The sequence below is a fragment of the Typopeltis vanoorti genome, chromosome 12, assembly GCF_054136105.1.
Source record: "Typopeltis vanoorti isolate ZY-2024b chromosome 12, IOZ_Tvanoo_1.0, whole genome shotgun sequence".
Lineage (NCBI taxonomy): Eukaryota > Metazoa > Arthropoda > Arachnida > Uropygi > Thelyphonidae > Typopeltis > Typopeltis vanoorti.
Window position 1 is genome coordinate 70,285,038 of NC_143560.1, and position 26,206 is coordinate 70,311,243.

Sequence of the window (26,206 nt, forward strand, 5' to 3'; positions counted from 1 at the left end):
TTTTATTCGCTTTAAAACTTTCTTACATGTTATTCTTTTCAATATGAAATTCAATTTTATCCTGCTCAAGACTAAATAGTGATCACTTCCAATTTCAAATCCTCTGTACACTCTGGTGTCCTGCACCAGGGAGCAAGGAGAAAACATTTTACGTTCAACAATAACATAGTCAATGAGACTTTTCTTATTCCTTGCTTCTTCTCTCCATGTGAATTTGTGTACATTTTTATGTTGGAACATGGTGTTAGTAATAACCAGTCCATGTCCTGAGCAGAAATTCAACAGGTATTTGCCATTATTATTAGCTTTGCTCTTTTCTCCAAATTTTCCCGAAACATTTTGTATGTCTGACAATCACTTCCTACTCTGCTATTTACATACCCAACAAGGACCAACTTTTCCTTTTTCATTGTGTCAGTAGCTTTCTCTAGAGTTTCAAAAAATTCCTCCACTTCTACTTCTGTCGGACTATAGGTACAAATAAGTCTCATTGTCCAGTTCCCCATTCTGATATTTGCCATAATCACTCTACTTGACACTGCCTGCCATTCAAGAAGATGAGCCTCATATTTTGTGTTGAATACTATGGCTACTCCTTCTTTTCCTTGATTGTCATTGCCTGAATATAACATTTTATATTTATTGCTCAGAAAGATCTCACCAGTTTTTGTCTTTTTTTGTTTCAGTCACCCCTATTATGTCGATCTGGCACTTATCTAATTCCTCAGCTAGCATCATTTCTTTGCCATTCAGGCTTCTTATGTTGATAGTACCGATCTTTAATTCTGGTGATGTTGAGTTGGGGGTGTGTTTTCAGATTTGTTCCAGTATCTGACATTTCGCTGTTTGCCCTGGTTCCCTGGGGAAAACAACGGGGGCCTTGTTTAACCGGGCGACACCCCAGCCGGCATGAAATTTTGTCATGTTGTACCATCATTTTTTATTTTGGTTTAACCAATAAGAATACAATTTGGTCAGCTAAATCCCAAATTGCCAGACCATCCTTGTTCGTTCAGTACCCAAGTAGATACCCAACACGGTGCACCACAAGAAGGTGAGGATTGGATATTAGGTCAGAAGCCCTGGTCGGTTCTCCACATTCCTTTAAAGGCTATGTGGAGAATACAGCTTGACCCTTAAGCACCCCAACTCCTTGTGTTTAATGTTTTTTCCAAAGTTTAAAGTCAGTGAGCAAAAGCATCTTTACCTTTGAAGATGCATTATGCCATTGCACTGATTGGCAAGCGTCAGTAGCTATAGACGAAGCCATTTGGTCGGAGAGACCTAATTCAATTCACATCCAAGATGCGAGGAACCTTTATCTAGTCTCTTTCGACTAAAAGTGAGTTAGCCAGTCCCATATGAAGGTAGGGTTTTTTTTTTCCCACCAGGAAACTTGGGTTTTTTGTCCTCCCATGCCAGAACAGGCAAATCAGCTCCTTGAACACATGTATTTTCAGACATAGGACACACCAGGAGGCATAGGACTAACTACCTTATCCTCGAGGCAGTTACGGTTTCAAATCTTAATGGGCCGTGCCTAATACGAATGTAAAGGACACTAGGGCCTAATATACGGAAAACGAGGGGTACTGATTGGAAATTTCTCTCTGATGTCATGTGAATAGGTTTTCATCTCCTGTTACACAATGCAGTTCATAAATTCACCACCTTCATTATGTTAATCAATGTTGCAAAAAAGATTCAGTTCTACCACCAAGTAGTGTTGTTGACAACCATCTTGCACACATTTTTGCAAAGTGTTCCATGATAACAATGAAAGAACGCAAAATGTGGACTCAGAAATGGTGAAACATCTGTCTTCCTATTCACCAGGTCAAGCAGATTGCCAGTGATTAATAATGGGTTGCCAGTTTGGTCTTCATTGTGCACATTTGCCTTCTATCCTGAACATCATACAAAATCTTATCACTATTCTCTTGCTTATGGCATGTTCTCCATATAGTTCACTAACTTATTGATAAATTTCAGCCAGGCAAGCATTTTAGGCATTCAAAAATTATCACTATATATATCTCACAAGTGGTGAGATCATAAACACAGACTGAGAGTTGACTATACTTGTAAATTTTTGTGACATCATTCCCCACTACCTGCATCATGTGCACAATTCAAACTTAGTTTCTGGACATTCCTTATGTAAGAAAAGTGAAGGAAAGTAATAAGGGACAGGAACTACCACTGGAACATCTATGGAAATTTAAAAGTAAGTGCACAGCTGCTAGGCATGCAAGGATGTAGTCTCAGGTTTATGACTCAGGAAGTGGGCCTACAACAGAATCACAGCCAAAAATTGTGAAATTATTGGACTGCCTAACCAAGAGTGGGGAAAATATATTAGCTGAGAGATAAATGAATGAGTATTATTGGGCATATGCAAAAATCTGTGGAAGTAATAGAGCAAATATGAACAGCAGTTTATGAGCAGTACAAAGCACAGGCAAGAAGGTCTTATTTACTAAGACCAAAGGAAATTCCTGATATTTCTTTGTAGTGATTAAAAGAAATAATAATTGTAGAAGAATAACTCAAATGAATGCACAGTGAGAAAGTGATAGGGGTAAACAGGTGAATTAATTCAAAAAGAACGTTGAATTAATAAGCAATCACATTGTGCCAGAGGGACAGTCGGGTTGTCAGGATCAGATTTTCACTTTACAACAAATAGTTGAGAAAACATGGGAATATAACAAAGATCTATATTTAAGTTTTGTAGATCTGTTAAAAGGCAAATGACAAGGTGCCAAGAGAAAAGCTATTCAAAACGCTACAGTTATATGGTGTCAATTGGGCATTATATCAAGCAATACTTAGTCTTTATATGAGTTGTTAGTCAGCAGTTAGAATTGAAGCAAGTACAGGAAAATGGTTTAATGTTAAATCTGGTGTCAGACAAGGATGTACATTATGAAGGAAAGTGGTATTAAACCTGATATCAAAATTGGAGGTGTTAATCTCAGCTTTATACGGATGATGTTATGCTTCTAAATAAATCCACTAGAGGTCTGCAAGATTCCCTGACTAAATTCAATAACTGTTGTAATAGATATGGTCAGCAATAAAAAGACAAAGACAATGAAAATAGGCAGAATTGTTGAAAATGTCAACTGTGTTGTGAACGGAGAACCTGTGGAACAAGTAAAACATTTCAGCTACTTAGGCACGATTTTTAGTGAAGATGGTAAATTAAATATGGAAAGAGACAACAGAATCAAAGGTGGTATCGTATGAAGTCAACTGAATAAATTTATATGGAATAAGAGAGAAATTAGTCAAAACACTAAGTATACAGACTGTGTTCAAACCGATTTTTTTAACTTATGGATCTGAAGGCTGGATTAAAAATAAAACACTTGACCAAAGACTAGAGATATGAGAGTCCTGAGAAAGATTAGGGGCACGAATGGATGGCATTAGTGGCAATATCATATTAAAAACAAGGTTATTAGGAAAGAACTTGACAGTGTCAGAATCCAGGAATGAATTAGCAGAGCTAATCTCAGGTGGTATAGTTACTTAAACAGAATGGAAGTGTTCTCTGCCAGGTTGGTAGGAAAAAAGACCCAGAGGAAGACCAAGATATAGGTGGATTCATACAGTAAAAAGTGTTAGAAGACAGAAATATAAGATCTGATAATGTTGGAGTCTTGACAGGTAGCAGACTGATTTGGAGGAAAAGTGTAGACAGGAAGTTAGTAATGATGTAAATTTTTCATATAGTAGTATCATATCCTGTACACCCCTTGAGTATACATGGCAGGAATTTGATGTATTTATTGCTTAGAAAAGATTTCACCAGTCTTTGTCTTTTTTGTTTTAGTCACCCCTATTATGTACCTATCAGGTACTGGTACTTATCCAATTCTGATAGTTCCATTTTTTTTTTTTTGCCATTTAGACTTCTTATGCTTAACTTATGGATCTGAGAGCTGGGTCAGAAGTAAAACACTTGACCAAAGACTAGAGACCGCAGATATGAGAGTCCTGAGAAAGATTAGAGGCGTGAACAGATGGCATCAATGGCAATATCATATTAAAAATGAGGATATTAGGAAAGAACTTGACATTGTCAGCATCCAGGAATGCGTTAGCAGAGCTAATCTCAGATGGTATGGTCACTTAAATAGAATGGGAGAGGAAAGATTAGCAAAACAAGTGTTCTCTGCCAGGTTGGCAGGAAAACGACCCAGAGGAAGACCAAGATATAGGTGGATTGATACGGTACAAAGTGCCTTAGACGATAGAAATATAAGATCTGATAATGTTGGAGTCTTGACAAGTAACAGACTGATTTGGAGGAAAATTGTAGATAGGAAGTTAGTAATGATGTAATTTTTTCATGTAGTACTGTCATATCCTGTACACCCCTTGAGGGTACATGGCAGGAATTTGATGATGATGATGATGATAGTAACGATCTTGAAGTATGGTGATGTTGAGTTGAGATATGTTTCAGGATTTTTTCCTGTGGCTAACGTTTCACTGTTTGCCCTTTATCCGCGGCGAAAACAACAGGGGCCTTGTTTAAGTGGGCACCGTCCCAGTCAGCATGAAATTCTGTGATGTTGTACCATTATTTTACTAGTCAATTGCAGAGGAATGGAGCAAACAGATGTGTAAGCAATAAAATCCTGAAGAAGTGTCAAAAACAGTATTAGAAGGTGATGAAATGCCAAATGTGCTTCAGTAAAGATAGGGTCATAATGACATATCCTGTTTAGCTGTGTCTACAGTCTACAATTCTCAAGCTGTTCAAAATCTGGAACCCAAGATATATATCTGTAGCATTCTCCTTTGAACTTTCTGTAATGTATCAGCAGCAACTACATAAACCAACAAACTAGACTGGACCTATGCACAATAGTCTAGTAAATAGTCCAAGAGCCATATACAAGCAAAATGACTCCTTATTTTTTTAATGTTGGTGTTATTTCAGCATTGTTATCCTGAGGCATATTTACAATTTTTGCCATTTGGCCCTTGAACTTTAACTTCCTATTTACTAAAACTTCAAGATCCTCAAGGTTGATCAGCTTCTTCTAGCACACTCCACCAATATAATGCAGCATTGGATAACTCATCACACCAAAGTGCATAACTTAACATTAAACCGACAGCAATTTTGACATGCCCACAATTTCAGCTTATTCATATAATAATTCTGCAAGTACTATGCATTCATGGTTATCATCTATCTTTGTGTCCTCAGTAAATAGCTGTTGCCTGTCAAATCCTTCCCCATGTCATTAATGAAGAGATTCAATAACAATGGGCCCAGGACTGATCTCTGTGGTACAGTACTGGTCACCTAAAATCTTGCAGGCTCCCACCCCATATACAACACTTTTTAATATCTGTCAGTCCTCTTATTGACACTGATCTATTAAAGGATTTCATCACCTGGTGAAATACTACCAACTTGCTTATTAGACACCTGAGGTGGCTGTAGCCATGCTCGGTTGGTAGAGCGAAGGCTCTGATTTGTCCTCCCCCACATCACTCTTCCCACATGCAATGAGAGTGATACTCTAAAAGACATACCAATCTCATTATAGGGGCCCAGACCCTCCTCTGCTCGAGAGTATAGAAGTAAAACAGTTCTGCAGACTGGCTGCTGGTTAATATATGGAACCGAACCAAATGGTAACGAAAATGGAGGCTTTCCGATAAGCTAGCAAAAACTCCTGCAACCACGAATTTTGCCAGTTTGTGACTGGAGGGAGACCAAATACTGCGGCTGCAGGTGAAACTGCCGAGATCATGTATGGACAGGAGGGGAACAACTCCCCTCTGTGTGGGTGGTATGTTTGTAAGTCTATCACCTCACTACATGCCCTACTTCCTTTTTATCTCTTCCTCACCAAACACAATGAACCATAACTGAAAGCAATGTATTTTTACAGCAGAACAAGTGTAGATCTCAAAAATTCTACCAAACAAAATAGTTTAAAAAAATTTCCATATCCTCGTCACGAACATTCATGTCTTAAACAGCAATATAAACAATGTGCACAACCACAATCACCTACAGTCATCTAAACCACAATTACTATTCCTTTCAGAACCCCAATTGACAACATCAACAGCCACTGTACACCTCAACTGCCCAAACTACACATTACACAGCTTTCCACCACAAGAGTGGCATTTGCGCGTTCATCGAATTTTTTTTTAAATTTGATATTTTATGGTGCAAAGACATCAATGGTCATTCTGGAGTAGTATGTATATATGGTAATTGGTTAGTAAGACAATCACAAACATCCATGCCCTTGGCAGAATTTGAACCCACAGCCTCTTAGCTGGAAAGCAGATATTATGACCACTCAGCCAACCAGGCCAGTGCATTCATCAGAAATGACATAACATGCCAGAGATTGCAAATCCTTGAATTTCCGCCGTTTCATCTGCTTAGGCTCAAAATTTCTCTACCAAATCAACCTGAACTTTTTGCATGCTCACTTTATTGCTCCAAACTTTAAACTCTGATATCTTCAACTTTCTCTCTCTAAACCTGGACTTTCTACAGTCTAAGTACCACAATAGTGAAGTCATCCATTATTTGGTTGTGGACATTGAAGTCACTTGGGGACTTCGATGTCCACAATTCATATTAGCCTCCTTTCTCAAGTTTCACCAATCAAGCAGGCAGGGATGCTGAGGTATGTGCCATCGGCAATGACCAATCTCAGATCATCAATCTTCCCACCAGAATACCAGACAACCCCCTTTAAATTTGCCAATACACTTGACCTCTGCCATTGGTTCTCCTCTTAGAAACTCGGACCACAACCTAACCTGATACAAGTATCCTGTGCACAGAAACAACCTATGCCCACCAATTCACAGTCTTGTGTCCTTTGAAACTACAAAAGTGCCCAAATGGAGGACCTCTTCTTCCTTCCCATGGTCCGACTACTGCTTCAGTTCTTCTGATCCAAACAGCTGCTCAGACTGAATAACATAAATCATCCTCACAGGAATGAAGGCTTCATCCCTCATTCCATTCCAAATTTTTGACCTCCAAAAATTTTGGCCTTGGTTCTCAAAAGTGTGCCAATGATGTAAAAGAAAAAAAAAACCTACTCTGCTTACAATGAATGGCTCAAGACCAGAACTCCAGCTGCTTACTCTGCAGCTTGCAACAGTTGCAAAAGAATCATCACCAAATCCAAGTCAGACTTTGAAAAGGTAAGATGCTCCCATATTTGGGGTGGTGCACCAAAATCCTAAGATTGCGCGATTCTATCCAGAAAGGGCAATCTGACTAATTAATAATCCCTTAGTAACATCTTAGTAAACCCATGCTGTTAACTGCAAAGTATAGATTTCTGTATGTAAGCTCTTAGAGCCTCTGTAGCTCAGTAAGTATGGATGAAGCCCTTTGGTCGGAAAGACCTGGGTTCGATTCCTGTCAGTGATGTGAGGAACCTTTATCTGGTCTCTTTCAACTAAAGGTGAATTAGCTGGTCTCATATGGAGTAGAGGTTTTTTCACCCTGAAACTCAAGATTTTTGTCCCCCAGAACAGGCAAACCAGACGTGTGAACACACATTTCTAGACATAGGACCCCTCCATGAATAAAGAGTAAACAACCTATTCCATAAGATTTCAGTACTGAATACCTACGGAGTAAAATGTATAGGTCTACGCATGAACGTAAATTAGGATAGAATAGAACGTAAGCTCTTACCAACTTTTTTTAAAATCACCACAACTCCAAAGATACTGATAGGTCAACAATTAGACATATCAGTCTTTGTACCAATCATGTGCAATTGGGTATTATCCTTGTTCTAAGACTTCAATTATACAGCTTGAATGCTGCTTATCACTCATGTTGATGAACTTTAATGGAAAAAACAGACTTCTAAAGCGCTAATAACTAAATTTATTTAGCTAATTACATTACTTAAGCCAATATTTCACCTTGGTTGGAACCTTCACAGACACAAATATTTAGCAAGGCAAACAGACCGACTGAAAAAGACAGGTCTCAGTCCTAACTGCACCCTCTAAGGGTGAAGTGATGAACACTTGATGGGAGTCTCAAAATTATGGTCTCCCAGATTTTTAGCAATGTGATAGAGCTGAATTTGTTTAATTTGTCTAATCTTAAACCAGTTTGGCTGCATCACATTGCCAAAAACTCTAGGAGACCATTATTTTGAAACCATCAGCAAGTGTTCATCAATGCACCCATAGAGCACCAGTTAGGACTGTAAGCTGACTTTTGACAACAGGTCTGTGTTTCCTTTCCTACTAGTGTGTCTAATTTCTACTAGATTTAATGACACCCTATCAATGTTTGGATAATTAAAGTCATCAATAATGATTACTGTTTCACATTCATCATGTTTATTTGATAATGCATTTTGTTGTCACTAACAAGCAATCCACTAAGTTGGTAAAACAATACCCCATTATGTATTTGATCTTGTTAGACTACATGTCACACCAATGGAAAATTGCTACTGGTATTGCAGTCATCATAGCTTTCTACCTAAATGAACTCAAATCATCTAATATCATTATTAGATGATTTGAGTTCATTAATTAAAAGCATGCTCTTTCTCCTCTCCAATCTATCCTTCCTAAAAATACCAGTTAGTATATCTGCCTTTGATATCCAGGTCTCAATAATGCCTACAATCTGAGGACCCAACAAGGTAACAAAACTCTACTTTTTGTTTTTGATACGTCTGGCATTTAAGTGCAGACATAATGTTACCATATGCTTTTATGTTCATTCACTTCTGTAGTCTGTATGACCCAGTTGGATAATTTGCAGATCTCTATTCTTATCTAATGCCTTACTTATGCAGACATTCTTGCACATGCTTAATACATCTGAACTATAAGAAGCACAATCCTATGAACATGCACTGACTGCATGTTCATAGGATTCCTCAATTGTTTTCATAATTCACATTCCTATTATTAACACAGCTGCACAGTACAGTCACTCTCATGTATAGATATTCTCACCATTCTTCCCATCATAATTTAGTTTCCCTGGCTATCCAATGTTGTGTCTCATACCAATTAATAATTTCTCTAGAATCCTGATACCAAATGCATGCACAAGTGTATATTGTCCCTCTTATATAATTTAATTCTTCCTTGAAACTCACCCCACATTCAAAATTTGCATTCACTTCTAAACAGCCAATGCATGTGGTATACAAGCAGTGCTGTAGTTTGTTAACTGTAATACACACAACTGATTTCAAATCCATAAGTTGATCTGCAAACAAGTTAAGAATGTATTAAACATATAGCAGAATGGAAGTAGTGTGGGAATATTGTCTACTATGCGCAACTGAACAGTTACATTCTTACAGCTAGTAATTTACAAGTATATTCACATGTTATACATCATTTTACTAATGAGTGCTTGTAGCATAGAGAGAGAGAGTCCTTTCCTTTAAGATCCTCCAATTTTTACTGGAGGATCTTATGGCAATAATTTCCAAAAATAATTTTGACAAATTTATAAGGATTCCACATACCAAATTTAACAGATGCTTACATATTTTGCAAAATATATCTAACACATGCACACGCACACACACACACACACATTTATATACATTCCAAGATTAAAAACCTCAAGAAGAATTCAGATATCAGGGCAAGTTTCGACATAGTACTGCTTTTTACAAATGTTCCAACCCAAGATGTTCTCTCTCTTCTAAGAAACAAGATTTCAAAAAAGATATTCTCTTTACTTTCACATTGTATAATTCAGGCTACTTCAAGTTTGAAGACAAGATTTATAAACAAACTAACGGATTGACAATGGGTAGTCCACTGTCTCTGATATTAGCTAACATTTGGCTCAGTTATATAGACGATATTTTTCTCATTTGGGAGAACAGCATTAACAACCTTCACATTTTTCTAAATCATTTGAACAACTTTCATCCTGATATCAAGTTTACAGCCGAACTTGAAGTAAATGGTTCTCTGCCCTTTCTAGACAAACTTACTAGGATGTCTGATTCTTTAAAAATCTCAATCTTGAGAAAACCCACACACACGGATAGACACCTGCATGTCTCTCATACCATTCTTCGCTCATCGTGCCAGATCCGTATTGTCAGATGAGGAAGAACTCAAAAATGAACTGAAACATCTTAAAAGGACCTTCACAAATAATGGTTACTCATCCAAAAGTATTAATAAACTACTATACCACATCATCAATACACTGTTCAGGCTTCCACCAACCCCAGAGCTTACATCTCCTTACCTTACATCAGTTCTCTCTCCCCTAAACTGGCGAGAATTTGAATATCAAAACGTGTTTCTCCACTCCACTCTATCTAAACTCCGGTCAATTTTAAGCCATCCCAAAGAAAATCATCACCATCTTTAGTTTCCAGGTGTCTAAAAAATTATATGCGACTGTGGGAAACCATATTACGGCCAAACTGAAAAGTCTATCTTTCTACGTCTCGAAGAACACCAGAGAGGAATCTCATACAAGAGAACCAGAGCCCTCTCCAGCCATGTCTTGTTCTCAGTTAACTCTAATGACGAATGCCGCCAACATCAAATAAATTGGAATTCAACTTCCAACATTCATATGTGTTACGATGAATTAGAAAGTCGTATACTGGAATCAAAGGAAATAACCCTTGACTCTTCCCACATGAACAGCAATCTCAGTTACAGTCTGCCAGACTCTTATAGTTCTGATATTCGGTATTGGCGAACTAGTGAAGTCATACGCTTGCATGTACATAACTATAGAACTGTAGCTCGGACTCCAATTCAAACATAATTACAGTTTTTAATGATCTATTGTTGTAATGGTGCAATGTTTTTTATGGTCTTTGGTTTTTTATGTTATCACACCTGACAAAGTTGACATTCCAACAAAACTAGTTGTGTGGTTATATTAAATTTACTTGTTTCTCAATTTTCCCAGAATTCAGTCATTAAAGAATATTTAACATGTCTAGAAATTGAGTCAATCTGCTTACCAAGGGGGTGCTTAAGGGTCAAAGCCGTATAACTGAGAGGAGACCTCCACATAACCTTCAAAGGAATGCAGAGAACCGACCAGGGCTTCTGACCTAATGTCCAATCCTCACCTTCTCGTGATGCACCCTGTTGGGTATCTACTTGGATACTGAACGAACGAGGATGGGCTGGCAATTTGGGATTTAGCCGACCAAATTGTATTTTTATTGGTTAAACCAAAATAAAAAATGATGGTGCAACATGACAAAATTTCATACCGGCTGGGGCGTCGCCCTTTTAAACAAGGCCACCGTTGTTTTCGCCAGGGAATCAGGGCGAACAGCAAAAAGTCAGCTACTGGAACAAATCTGAAAACAAACCCCAACTCAACATCACCAGAGTTAAAGATCGGTACTATCAACGTAAGAAGCCTGAATGGCAAAGAAATGGAGCTAGCTGAGGAATTAGATAAGTACGAGATCGACATAATAGGGTGACTGAAACAAAAAAGACCAAAACTGGTGAGATCTTTCAGAGCAATAAATACAAAATGTTATATTCAGGCAATGACAATCAAGGAAAAGAAGGAGTAGCCATAGTATTCAACACAAAATACGAGGCTAACCTTCATGAATGGCAGTCAGTCTCAAGTAGAGTGATGTGGGCAAATATGAGAATGGGGAACTGGACAATGAGACTTATTTGTGCCTATGGTCCCACAGAAGGTTCTACTAAGGTAGAAGTGGAGGAATTTTTTAACGCTTTAGAAAAAGCAACTGACACAATGAAAAAGGAAAAGTTGGTCCTTGTTGGGGATCTAAATAGCAGAGTAGGAAATGATTGCGAGACATACAAAAATATTTTGGGAAAATTTGGAGAAAAGAGCAAAGCTAATAATAATGGCAAATATCTGTTGGATTTCTGCCCTGGACATGGACTGGTTATTACTAACACCATGTTCCAACATAAAAATGTGCACAAATTCACATGGAGAGAAGAGGCTAGGAATAACAAAAGTCTCATTGACTATGCTATTGTTGATAGTGATGTTTTCTCCCTGGTGCAGGACACCAGAGTGTACAGAGGATTTGAAATTGGAAGTGATCACTATTTAGTCCTGAGCAGGATAAAATTAAATTTCATATTGAAAAGAATAACATGTAAGAAAGTTTTAAAGCGAATAAAAGTTGAGCAGCTCTCAGATGTGAACTGTAGACTAAAATACAGAAAGATTATTGAAAAGAAAATCAAAGAGTTTGAGAAGAGGAATCAAACCTTCGAGATTCAGTGGCAAACTCTGAAGAAAACCCTGATTGATTCAGTTAGAGAGGCATGTGGTGAGGTTGTGTGCAAGGATAAAAAAATCAGAACTCCCTGGTGGACACAGGAAGTTAAAGAGGCAGTGAAGGAAAAGAAGAAAGCATATCAAAAGTTCCTGGCAAATAAGTCAGCTTTTACTCTTACAGAATACAGAGACAAATGTAAGAAAGCTAAACAGTGTGTAAAACTAGCTAAACAAAAGTCATGGGAGGACTTTGGCAAGAATATAGAAAATAAATATCAAGAAAGTGGCAAAATATTCTGGAGGTTATTGAAGAAGCTTAGGAATGGAGGAAAGAGTGCTGTAAAAGGAGTTAGAGATGATAAAGGTGACATGAAAACAGGAGAAAAAGATATCCTTGAAGTATGGAGTAATTACTTTGAAAAACTGCTAAATGAAACAAGCAGTGATGACAGCACAGTGGTAAAAAACACTGACCAGGCATGCAGTCAGGAATACATACTCGAAGTAGAAAAAGCCATCAAAGGCTTCAAATGTGGAAAGGCAGCAGGAGTAGATGTTATTCGACCAGAAATGCTGAAGTATGGTGGTATAAAAGTCTTACAGGGGCTGCACTGCATAGTTCAGAAAGCCTGGACAGAAGGACGAATTCCCGATGATTGGAGTAGAGCTCTCATAGTACCCATATATAAAAATGGAAATAAAATTGAATGTGAGAATTACAGAGGTATTTCCCTACTGAGTGTTCCTGGTAAGATCAAGTATACTTGAGAAACGGTTGAGAAGAATTGTGGAAGAAAAGCTTGGTGAAGAACAAGCTGGATTCAGGCCAAATAGAGGCTGTCAGGATCAGATCTTCACTTTACGACAAATAGTCGAGAAAGCATGGAAATATAACAAAGATCTGTATTTAAGTTTTGTTGATTTGGAAAAGGCATATGATAAGGTGCCAAGAGAGAAGGTATTCAATACGCTGCCGTTATATGGTGTCAATGGGGCATTATATCAAGCAATACTTAGTCTTTATTTGAGTTGTAAGTCAGCAGTTAGAATTGAAGGAAGTACAGGAAGATTGTTTAATGTTAAATCTGGTGTGAGACAAGGATGTACATTATCCCCTCTATTATTCATTATCTATATGGATCACATTATGAAGGAAAGTGTTATTAAACCTGATATCAAAATTGGAGATGTTAATGTCAGCTCTTTGCTTTATGCAGATGATGTTATACTTCTAAAATCTGCTACAAGTCTGCAAGATTCTCTGACTAAATTGAATAGCTGTTGTAATAGGTATGGTATGAAGGTCAGCAATAAAAAGACAAAGACAATGAAAATAGGCAGAATCATTGAAAAGGTCAACTGTGTTGTGAATGGAGAACCTGTGGAACAAGTAAAACATTTCAGCTACTTAGGCACGATTTTTAGTGAAGATGGTAAATCATCACCATCATCATCAAATTCCTGCCATGTACCCTCAAGGGGTGTAGAGGATATGACAGTACTACATGAAAAGATTACATCATTACTAACTTCCTATCTACAATTTTCCTCCAAATCAGTCTGTTACTTGTCAAGACTCCAACATTATCAGATCTTATATTTCTATCGTCTAAGGCACTTTGTACCGTATCAATCCACCTATATCTTGGTCTTCCTCTGGGTCGTTTTCCTGCCAACCTGGCAGAGAACACTTGTTTTGCTAATCTTTCCTCTCCCATTCTATTTAAGTGACCATACCGTCTGAGATTAGCTCTGCTAACGCATTCCTGGATGCTGACAATGTCAAGTTCTTTCCTAATATCCTCATTTTTAATATGATATTGCCATTGATGCCATCTGTTCACGCCTCTAATCTTTCTCAGGACTCTCATATCTGCGGTCTCTAGTCTTTGGTCAAGTGTTTTACTTCTGACCCAGCTCTCAGATCCATAAGTTAAAATTGGTTTGAACACAGTCTTGTATACAGCTAATTTAGTGTTCCGACTAATTTCTTTCTTATTCCATATGAATTTATTCAATTGACTTCCCACGATACCAGCTTTGCTGATTCTGTTGTCTATTTCTATATTTAGTTTACCATCTTCAGTAAAAATTGTGCCTAAGTAGCTGAAATGTTTTACTTGTTCCACAGGTTCTCCATTCACAACACAGTTGACATTTTCAATGATTCTGCCTATTTTCATTGTCTTTGTCTTTTTATTGCTGACCTTCATACCATATCTATTACAACAGCTATTCAATTTAGTCAGAGAATCTTGCAGACTTGTAGCGGATTTATTTAGAAGTATAACATCATCCGCATAAAGCAAAGAGCTGACATTAACATCTCCAATTTTGATATCAGGTTTAATACCACATTCCTTCATAATGTGATCCATATAGATAATGAATAACAGAGGGGATAATGTACATCCTTGTCTCACACCAGATTTAACATTAAACCATCTTCCTGTACTTCCTTCAATTCGAACTGCTGACTCACAACTCAAATAAAGACTAAGTATTGCTTGATATAATGCCCCATTGACACCATATAACTGCAGCGTATTGAATAGCTTCTCTCTTGGCACCTTGTCATATGCCTTTTCCAAATCGACAAAACTTAAATACAGATCTTTGTTATATTTCCATGCTTTCTCGACTATTTGTCGTAAAGTGAAGATCTGATCCTGACAGCCTCTATTTGGCCTGAATCCAGCTTGTTCTTCACCAAGCTTTTCTTCCACAATTCTTCTCAACCGTTTCTCAAGTATACTTGCATAGATCTTGCCAGGAACACTCAGTAGGGAAATACCTCTGTAATTCTCACATTCAGTTTTATTTCCCTTTTTATATATGGGTACTATGAGAGCTCTACTCCAATCATCGGGAATTCGTCCCTCTGTCCAGGCTTTCTGAACTATGCAGTGCAGCCACTGTAAGACTCTTATACCACCATACTTCAGCATTTCTGGTCGAATATCATCTACTCCTGCTGCCTTTCCACATTTCAAGCCTTTGAAGGCTTTTTCTACTTCAAGTATGGATATGTATTCCTGACTGCAAGCCTGGTCAGTGTTTTTAATCACTATGCTGTCATCACTGCTTGTTTCATTTAGCAGTTTTTCAAAGTAATTACTCCATACTTCAAGGATATCTTTTTCTCCTGTTTTCATTTCACCTTTATCATCTCTAATTCCTTTTACAACACTCTTTCCTCCATTCCTAAGCTTCTTCAACAACCTCCAGAATATTTTGCCACCTTCTTGATATTTATTTTCTATATTCTTGCCAGAGTCCTCCCATGACTTTTGTTTAGCTAGTTTTACACACTGTTTAGCTTTCTTACATTTGTCTCTGTATTCTGTAAGAGTAAAAGCTGACTTATTTGCCAGGAACTTTTGATATGCTTTCTTCTTTTCCTTCACTGCCTCTTTAACTTCCTGTGTCCACCAGGGAGTTCTGATTTTTTTATCTTTGCACACAACCTCACCACATGCCTCTCTTGCAGAATCAATCAATGTTTCCTTCAGAGTTTGCCACTGAATCTCCAATGTTTGCTTCCTGTTCTCAAACTCTTTCATTTTCTTTTCAATAATATTTCTGTATTTTAGTCTACAGTTTACATCTGAGAGCTGCTCAACTTTTATTCGCTTTAAAACTTTCTTACATGTTATTCTTTTCAATATGAAATTCAATTTTATCCTGCTCAAGACTAAATAGTGATCACTTCCAATTTCAAATCCTCTGTACACTCTGGTGTCCTGCACTAGGGAGAAAACATCACTATCAACAATAACATAGTCAATGAGACTTTTCTTATTCCTAGCCTCTTCTCTCCATGTGAATTTGTGCACATTTTTATGTTGGAACATGGTGTTAGTAATAACCAGTCCATGTCCTGAGCAGAAATCCAACAGATATTTGCCATTATTATTAGCTTTGCTCTTTTCTCCAAATTTTCCCAAAATATTTTTGTATGTCTCACAATCATTTCCTACTCTACTATTTAGATCCCCAACAAGGACCAACTTTTCCTTTTTCATTGTGTCAGTTGCTTTTTCTAAAGCCTCAAAAAATTCCTCCACTTCTACCTTAGTAGAACCTTCTGTGGGACCATAGGCACAAATAAGTCTCATTGTCCAGTTCCCCATTCTCATATTTGCCCACATTACTCTACTTGAGACTGACTGCCATTCAAGAAGATTAGCCTCGTATTTTGTGTTGAATACTATGGCTACTCCTTCTTTTCCTTGATTGTTATTGCCTGAATACAACATTTTGTATTTATTGCTCAGAAAGATCTCACCAGTTTTGGTCTTTTTTGTTTCAGTCACCCCTATTATGTCGATCTGGTACTTATCTAATTCCTCAGCTAGCTCCATTTCTTTGCCATTCAGGCTTCTTACGTTGATAGTACCGATCTTTAACTCTGGTGATGTTGAGTTGGGGTTTGTTTTCAGATTTGTTCCAGTAGCTGACTTTTCGCTGTTCGCCCTGGTTCCCTGGCGAAAACAACGGGGGCCTTGTTTAACCGGGCGACGCCCCAGCCGGCATGAAATTTTGTCATGTTGTACCATCATTTTTTATTTTGGTTTAACCAATAAGAATACAATTTGGTCGGCTAAATCCCAAATTGCCAGCCCATCCTTGTTCATTCAGTATCAAAGTAGATACCCAACAGGATGCACCACGAGAAGGTGAGGATTGGACATTAGGTCAGAAGCCCTGGTCGGTTCTCCGCATTCCTTTAAAGGCTATGTGGAGGTCTCCTCTCAGTTATACAGCTTTGACCCTTAAACACCCCAAGATGGTAAATTAAATATAGAAATAGACAACAGAATCAGCAAAGCTGGTATGGTGGGAAGTCAATTGAATAAATTCATATGGAATAAGAGAGAAATTAGTCGGAACACTAAATTAGCTGTATACAAGACAGTGTTCAAACCAGTTTTAACTTATGGATCTGAGAGCTGGGTCAGAAGTAAAACACTTGACCAAAGACTAGAGACCGCAGATATGAGAGTCCTGAGAAAGATTAGAGGTGTGAACAGATGGCATCAATGGCAATATCATATTAAAAATGAGGATATTAGGAAAGAACTTGACATTGTCAGCATCCAGGAATGCGTTAGCAGAGGTAATCTCAGGTGGTATGGTCACTTAAATAGAATGGGAGAGGAAAGATTTGCAAAACAAGTGTTCTCTGTTAGGTTGGCAGGAAAACGAACCAGGGGAAGACCAAGATATAGGTGGATTGATACGGTACAAAGTGCCTTAGACGATAGAAATATAAGATCTGATAATGTTGGAATCTTGACAAGTAACAGACTGATTTGGAGGAAAATTGTATATAGGAAGTTAGTAATGATGTAATTTTTTCATGTAGTACTTTCATATCCTGTACACCCCTTGAGGGTACATGGCAGGAATTTGATGATGACAATAGAACTTTAACACAGACTATAGCTCAAGTTCATAATAACTGTAATTTACAGTCGAATTTATAGCTTTAGAGCATCTCAATGTTTTTTTCAGTGTCTTTTAATAGCTTTCTATGTTCTTATCGCCTGATGAAGTCAATCCCGACAACATGTTGCATATCCAATAAATCTCAATTTGTTATAATTCTTGGATTTTTAGTCAGTTTATATAAAAAAATGAATATATATATATATATATATATATATATATATATATACACACACAAAGTTGCTGACTCATCTAGAGAGAAGAGAGAAATTAAGGTTTGTATTGCGTAAATTGTACTACAGAAGAAGTATCGTACTTTCATCTCAAAAAATAAAATGATGGCAATTTCCTTTAAATGTTCATACTTTTTTTTTTTTTTAATGTAACTGAAGCTGGAGCTATATTTCATGGATAGTCTTGTTTCCAAAAAAATAAGGATATGGTGAATATGACTGCCACTGTAAATTCCTATCTTCCCTCACTCAAGGGACTTCCTTGTAACTTCAAGGTGGAAGCAAATCTCAATACCTAGCAAAATATTAGCAACTTATTTATTAAAGGTCTGAATTCTTATTATATTTGGTCTTGAAAGAGAGAGAGAATTTTTTAAAAAAAAAACCTTATGAAGATGACATTTTTCAAAAGAATCCCAAACATTTTGCAAAGCCCCCACCCCACCCACCCCAAAAAAAATCAAAGCAATTCCAAAGACTGGATGCTGAATACATATGACATTTACTGACAGATGGTGTCTGTAATGAGTCTGAGTACAGCCGAATGCAGATGTACAGTTGAGGCCATGCACCAGATGACTGCTTTTCTTGTGTTCATGAGGCATTCTCCTAACAATGTATGCTCCTGCCATCTAGATTTAGAATGCTGTTCCAACATTTGGAATGGTGCACCCAAACCCTTCATAAATATGCTTAACATCATTAAAAGTAAGCAATTCCCATTGAATCCTCTCTCCCTTCAGTCACTCCAATCACCTTCTCCGAAATGTTATGTTTCTGTCTTATGTTGCTTCGATAACAATTTTCATGGGGAATGTTCTGCTGAACTTCAACCTTCATTCTCTTTCCTTTTAGATGAGTGGTTACCCTTTTCCAAAAAAATTTATTCAACATCTCCCTGAAAACTACTTTTTAAGACCAGACCAGCTCTACCTGATACATATAAAAGAAAATTGTATGAAAGTCGGATCAGCAGTTCTCAAGTTTTAAGTGAACAAACAGACAGATACAGAAACAAATTTGCATTTTATTATGCATCTAGCAGAAATTTTTGAAGTTTCGAAATAAGACAACTTGAAACTGAAATTTTAAAACTATTTATTAAAATCAACAAAATAACATAAATTGATATCTAATAAAACAAAAATTTATTCAACATCTCCCCTGGAAACTACTTTCTAAGACCAGACCAGCTCTACCTGATACATATAAAAGAAAATTGTATGAAAATCGGATCAGCAGTTCTCAAGTTTTAAGCGAGCAAACAGACAGATACAAATTTGCATTTTATTATGCATCTTGTAGAAATTTTTGAAGTTTCGAAATAAGACACCTTGGAACTGAAATTTTAAAACTATTTATTGAAATCAACAAAAGAAACATAAATTGCCCATAAAAATAGAACAACTTGGAGCTGAAAATTTAATAACACTATTAAAATTAAGAAAACAAACATAAATTGCGCATTTGTAAAAATAGCACATAAAATAGTACATAACAATCAGTAATATCAAAAAGAATCCTAATGAGATGGATGAGCCTGGTGTGCTGCTACCAATTTATTGATATTTGGCTCTATATTTGTCAGCAGCATTCTGCTGACACATTCACTGCAATCAGCTATTTGCAGTTGATTTCTTTTTTTTAGTTAAAAGATTTGTGACCACACTGAACCCCCACGTTCCACTAAATATGATGATGAAAATGCAGTTAAAAACTTTTTTTTTACTACAGCCCACAATCCAGAATAAAGTATGGACCTCTGCTTTTGCAACTAGAACTGTTGGTACCCATTTTTGAATTTTAATTCCTCATGTGTTGTTACTTCTATCAGTTCTTGTTGTAATTGTAAAATATCTTCTGTGTTTCTTCTTGAAAACGGGTCGAAAATCCAATCTGGTATTTTCATTTCAAGAATGTATTTAAATCGTTGGTTGAAATCACAATGGAGAGCCTCCAAGTGATGACAATAGCTGAGCATCAGCTGTAACTATCATTTTGTATGTTTCCTTGGAAAATAAAGCAACCATTTGACTCTACGTACATTATACCACAGTTACATCATCAAAAATTTTGACGAATTGTTTTCAGCACCTAATTTTTGTCCTTTGTGCTTTCTCCACCCCTTACTTCAATTCAATGCCCTCTTTTGCTCATCACTTTGGGAACCACTGTTTTAGATGGTCAAAATTAAGAAAGTTACTAGTCAACATCCATCTACTATCTGAATTTGGACCGATCCCATTCCATCTCTCTGGAAGAAAAAAATTCTGATGCTGCTTTCCAAAACAGTAAAACTTCAAACTGTTCAAGAAGCACATCTTCCTTAACTACTTATCCAAAAACAGCAGAGAGATTACCTTATAGGTTTTGCAACCTGTGTACATGGGACATATGTTTAAAAAAAATAAAAAAATAAACTAATCAATAAATAACTGGAAGACCACTACATAATCTAGAAGAAATGCAAAAAACTATCTGGTCCAATGCCTGATACTCACCTTCCCCATTACAAGGGATCCACTTTGATGATAAATGAATGAAAATCACTGCTTACTAAGCTGACCGAACTTTATACTATATTAAGTGAAAGGAGACAATATCTTTGCCATCCGACAGCTGTTACTTCAATCCTTCCTAAAATAATGGAGAAATTTCTGGCACCACTACACAAAAACTAATTATATAATCAATGATTGCCAATTCACAAAGAATGCTTATACCCATCAACTGTTGGAAAATGCAATGGAAAAGTTTATGGAAATTTAGGTGGTTGCTTGATATCTAAAAGCGGTTCTGATTACATAATCAGAAATTTGATTAAACAATGCCTGAAAGCTAAAAAAAAAAAGCTAGGAATTCATCTTGACCTGTGCTTTATCGTTAGGTGCAGTTTTTTCTCTAACCTCCATATTATATATACAGGCTAGAGAGAAATCTGAACCTAATTTTGAAAGCTTTGCAACTAACATTCAGGTATTGCATAGAACATTCCTTAAACTAATATGTTCTTTTTATATACTTGTGACTACAGCACATATCAGTCACTATAAATTACAGACTATAATGAACTATCCCTTCTGGCTATACTGAAAGTAAAATGTAAATCTCACGAAATTTCTTACCTTGAGAATAAATCTTTCTTGGCATCCAAGAAACCTAGATCCATCAAACCATGCTGTCACACTAAGAGACCTCATATCATTAATCAACTTCAAGTGAGCAATTAAATTGGTTAATGATCTCTCTCCATTATCATCATTTAAGGTAAGTGTCAATGAGTAAATTATTCCATTTTTATCTAAATCTGAACAGAAACCAGCTCCCATTCATTCAGTTCTACTTCATACTTAAAGAACACATTTTTTAATCATTCCCATTGTTGATGTTCTTTTAAACATCCATTTCTATACATACATTCTAGCAAAACGTGAAATCTATATTTAAATCATTATTAATTATTAGATTTACATTATTTTTAACCGGTCTTCACCATATACGGTACTACCAACATGCTACAAATATATGCTATCATCACAAAAACATTTTTTGAATTAACTCTTCCATTATCAAAGAAATTGGCATAACTGTGTGTCAGTTTTACATCTGCCGTCAGCATCTGCTGATTAAAAAAAAAAAAAAAAATTTTTCCCTTTTCTTTCTTTTTAAATAGATTTACTTAAGTTTTTGTACATGCCAAAAACATGACATTGTACCAAGGATTGAAACAGTTTTGAAACAAAATAAAACATCTCAGAACAATTCAAAAGGAACTCCCCCCTCCCCCAAAGCTGCATGAATTAATGATTGTGGATAGAAATTTTGTTATCATGAATTTATCTATCTATCCAAACTGAAACAATTTATTTATTCCTCTGAAGATATATTTCTGTGATGGAGCAAAAAATTTCACTCCCAGAAAATAATGCTTCATCCGAAAACACAACATTTATTGACTGACTATTCAGGGTTAATTTAAGAATTATGTCAGGGAAAAAAATGATGCAAGAAATAATATAATATAAAAAAAGAAATAGTATTTCTTTGTTTATTGTTGCTATGAACTAGGAAAAATAATACTATGATTTAAATTTATTGAAATACAAAATGAAAATAAATGAAGTTTTAGTTATAAAGAAGATATAAGCTGTGTGTGTGTGTGTGTGTGTTGTCGTTGTCATGGATTAAAAAAAAAGTATGTTTGTTTTTTAGATGGAACATTATTTTCTGAGATTGAAATTCTTTGCTTCAAACTGGAATGATTTAGCTCTGTGTTAAATCCTCAGATATCTTAGAACCTAAACACATCAATTGTTTCAGTAGAACAAAAACATATTTACAAAAAATATTTCGTTCCACTCTAAATAAATGCCTGAGGATCAAACAGTATTCATTCTTTGGATAGTTATTTCAATTCCTACATCATACTTAGAGCAAAATAGCTTCTTCTAAACTGTAGTCCTACTTCTTTTTTAGCTCACTTTTTAACATATGAACTTTTTTTTTTCTTTTTAAGTAGGGAAAAAAAGGGAGGAATAACTGGTTAAAATCAACTGAGTGATCGAATGTGTGTGTGGTAGTATTGTCTCATCAGAGGGGACCCATGTGAACCATTATACACATCATATGCTACTTATCATACCTCTCCTTAAACTCATTTGCCATCAGGGTACTCACATCTAATTCTGGCAATTATTCCACTCATTCACAATTCTCCAAGCAAAAAATCTAGTCTGCACGCACACTTACTAACCAGTTTTATACAACAATCTCCAGGTCTTTCTCTCTCTCTATTTGTTAGGTATTAAAAAATTTATGGTCTCAATCTTACAGAATCCTTTTAATATCTAAGTTTCTATCATGTTCCCTCTTTTATGCTCATCAACTAAACTTTGCACCCAGATGCTTTCAACATGTGCATGCATGCTTGTGTTTTCAGATGAAGCATTGTTTTCTGGGAGTGAAATTTTTTGCTCCATCACAGAAATATATCTTCAGAGGAATAAATAAATTGTTTCAGTTTGGATAGATAGATAAATTCATGATAAAATTTCTATCCACAATCATTAATTCATGCAGCTTTGGAGGAGGGGGGAGTTCCTTTTGAATTGCTCTCAATAAGGAGCATTCCACAGATTTGTGGAATGCTGTATATTGACTACTGTGCACAAATTGTACAGTAGTCAATAGGCAGCATAATTAGTCTTATAAAGATGGATATAACAACCTCCCTATCTTTACTCGACAGTGTGTTTTTCAACATCCGAATAATACTTTGAGCTATTTTTAATAATTCTTTGAGCTATTAAACTTTTCAACATCTGAACTTCAACTCTGTCCATCATTATCCCCAAGTTCCCAGCCTCATCAATTTCCTGCAATCCAGTAGCAATGTGATAAACGGTGTGTAATCTTTTCAACCCAAATCATTCCCAATATCATTCATAAACAAATTAAAGAGTAATGGACCAGTTGACCTTCCTGGTCTATAGCAACAACCAGGATTCTCAACAGAAAGTTGTGGATGCCATGCAATGGCAGATTAGCACAATGATGCAGACCAAATATGGTAAGGACATATTTGTTCTACTGGACTCAATCCCAAACAACAACCTCAAATGAACTATCTCTTCCTGCCCTAAAATCCTCCTTAACTTCTATTTTTGTTTGTGCAGTTCTTCAAGTTATCATCAGTAATATTCCACCTCCTTTTCTATTCCCTATATTCTCATTGAAAATATAATACTTTTTCTTTCTATCCCTGTATCTATAGCATTTTGTATCAATCAGATCTTGTACATGCCTATAATTTTTGGTCAAGTTTTTTTTTTTTTTTTGGGGGGGGGGGGGGGGGGGCATATTCTCTCATGTCTGAGAGCAATCTTTTCTTATAATTTAAAGTAATGCTAGAAAAAAGTAACATTCCAAATTTGCTAATTCTCTCTCCTTTCTGGCTCAGCATTACATATAAGCATAAATATGACAGATTTTAGTAACACAAGAAAGAACAGCACTGCAAATCTGGTTAATCAATGCAAATGCAACTAGCATAAAAAGCGATCCTTAAATAATGTCAGAAGAAGACAATGTCAAATTTGGTCAAAACTGGTTAATGAGTTGTTGAGTTATTCCTTAAGGACATAATCCCTCCACACAATTCCTTTATTTTTTTATGCAACTGGGCTGAAATTATCAGGAGAGCATAAACAGCATAAGGAATAAGTATATTCAAAATAAGAATGAAATCAGCTCAGAAATGAAATCTAGGTACCTGCAGAGAAATCCCTAAATCTTTACTTTTATCTGATTGTAATAAATTTCTTAGATTTTGGGTAACATAAGTAACAACTAAATTTCCAATGTGGTAGAAATTGCTTGAATGATACAACCTGTAGTTACAGCAGATAAATTTTTTTTTCACTAAAAAATATTTTAAAAGAAGTAATTAGAGACTTTCTACAGCATTTGGTTGGGTTCACCATTGTACTGTGTACCAGCCCATGTGCGATAATGTAAAAAACAATAAATACATAAATAGGAGGCTCTGGCAAGTTGGCTATTGTTACAGCAAATACCATTATACCAAATTACTAAAAATGCCCAAACAAAATTCTCAGTCATAAATGTTATTCTCAAAGAAATTTGCTCTGACAAACTGTTCCTGTGGTTTTTATGAGAATATTATACTGCACCGACTGCAGTATAATATATCTATCAATGTGTGACAGCACCGCATAATGAAAATCCTGATACGTACTCTCGGAGGAGGTTACAGGATAAAACACAGTACTACGTGAAGAGTTTGCATTATTACTAACTTTCTATTGAAAGTTAGTAATGATGCAAATTAATTTTGAGTAATCCACTCAAAATTAATCTGTCAGGACTCCAGCACTCAGATATCACTGTATCAATACACCCAGAAAGTCCTCCTCTGGGTCTTTTTCCTGACGTCTGAGAGTAAAAAAAAAATTGTTAACCTTTCCTGTTTAAGCTACCATACCACCTGATGCTCGGCTCACACGTTCTTGAATACTAACAATTCTAAGTACCATCCTAATCTTGTTTTAATACAATTATGCTACATGATGTTCACTCCCCAAATTTCTCTCTCTCTTAGAACTCATGTCTATAGTCTCTAGTCTTTGATCAAGTGTTTATTTCTCAGATCCACACAACAAAATTGGTCAGAACACTCTTGTATACAGTTAGTTTAGTGTTTTGATTAATTTCTATTTTATTCCATATAAATTTATTCAGCTGATTTCCTACCATATACTAATTATGCAAATTCTGTTGTCCATTTTTATATTGGACATCTTCACTAAAAAAATTTGCCTAAATAGCTGAAATGTTTTACTTTTTCTATGCGCTCTCAATTCAGGATGTGGTCAATTTTCTAATGCTCCTGCCTAGTTTTGCCACTTTTGTCTTGTCTCACATCTGAATTAACATTAAACCATCTTTCTGTACTTTCTTCAATTCTGACTGCTGAGTTGCAAAATACAGGCTATATATTAACTGATGTAATATCCCATTTATAAGTTTTTTCCATTCAGAGAGAATTCCCTTTCTTATTTTTCCTTGACTGCCTCCAACTTACTAAGTCCACAAAATTGTGCAATGACCATAAACAGATTAGGACATCTATGTTCAAGGAAATCAAATTTTCCTGTAACCAAATATATCAAAAGAAAAAAAAAACGATTTGTAGTATTTTGAGTCAAGTCCAAATAAATTGGTGACAATTTTTTTAACTCCATTTTCTATTATCTGTTTTAACTTTATTACAGAAAGCAAGTAAACAGATGATTATCTTATAATTTTGAAAGCTATGAAATTATTGGATCACATTGTTTGGTGATAACTGATTTAAACAAAAAGAAAGTACCAGCAGAAGACATGCACACAGAACTGTGAGCATTATTATTCTAATCTCAAGCTACTGAAAAGGCTGTAAATTTAACACACACAAAAAAACAAATATTTATTAGCAATATAGGAGAAACAATAAATAATCTGAAAAACAATGAACTGAATGAATAATGAAAGCAAATTTGTAGCATTTAATGAAATATAGTGTGGAATTAAAAATATTTATGAAAGCACTTTATCAAAAGTTTAAAAAACATCCAGTAAAATGAATCAGGCATCAAAATTAGTTAACATCTTGAGGTCAAAGAAGTTGTGCTGTTTATAAAATATTCTTATCACAATTTCTAGCATTTAAAAGAGTCAAAAGTAC

General features: G+C 35.9%; 1 protein-coding gene across 5 annotated transcripts in view; it reads right to left on the reverse strand.

Moving 5' to 3' along the window:
• LOC150100871 (nuclear receptor coactivator 5-like) overlaps positions 1-26,206 on the reverse strand; it is a 201,805-nt gene that overhangs the window by 102,482 nt on the left and 73,117 nt on the right. The gene's annotated exons all lie outside the window — the stretch shown is intronic.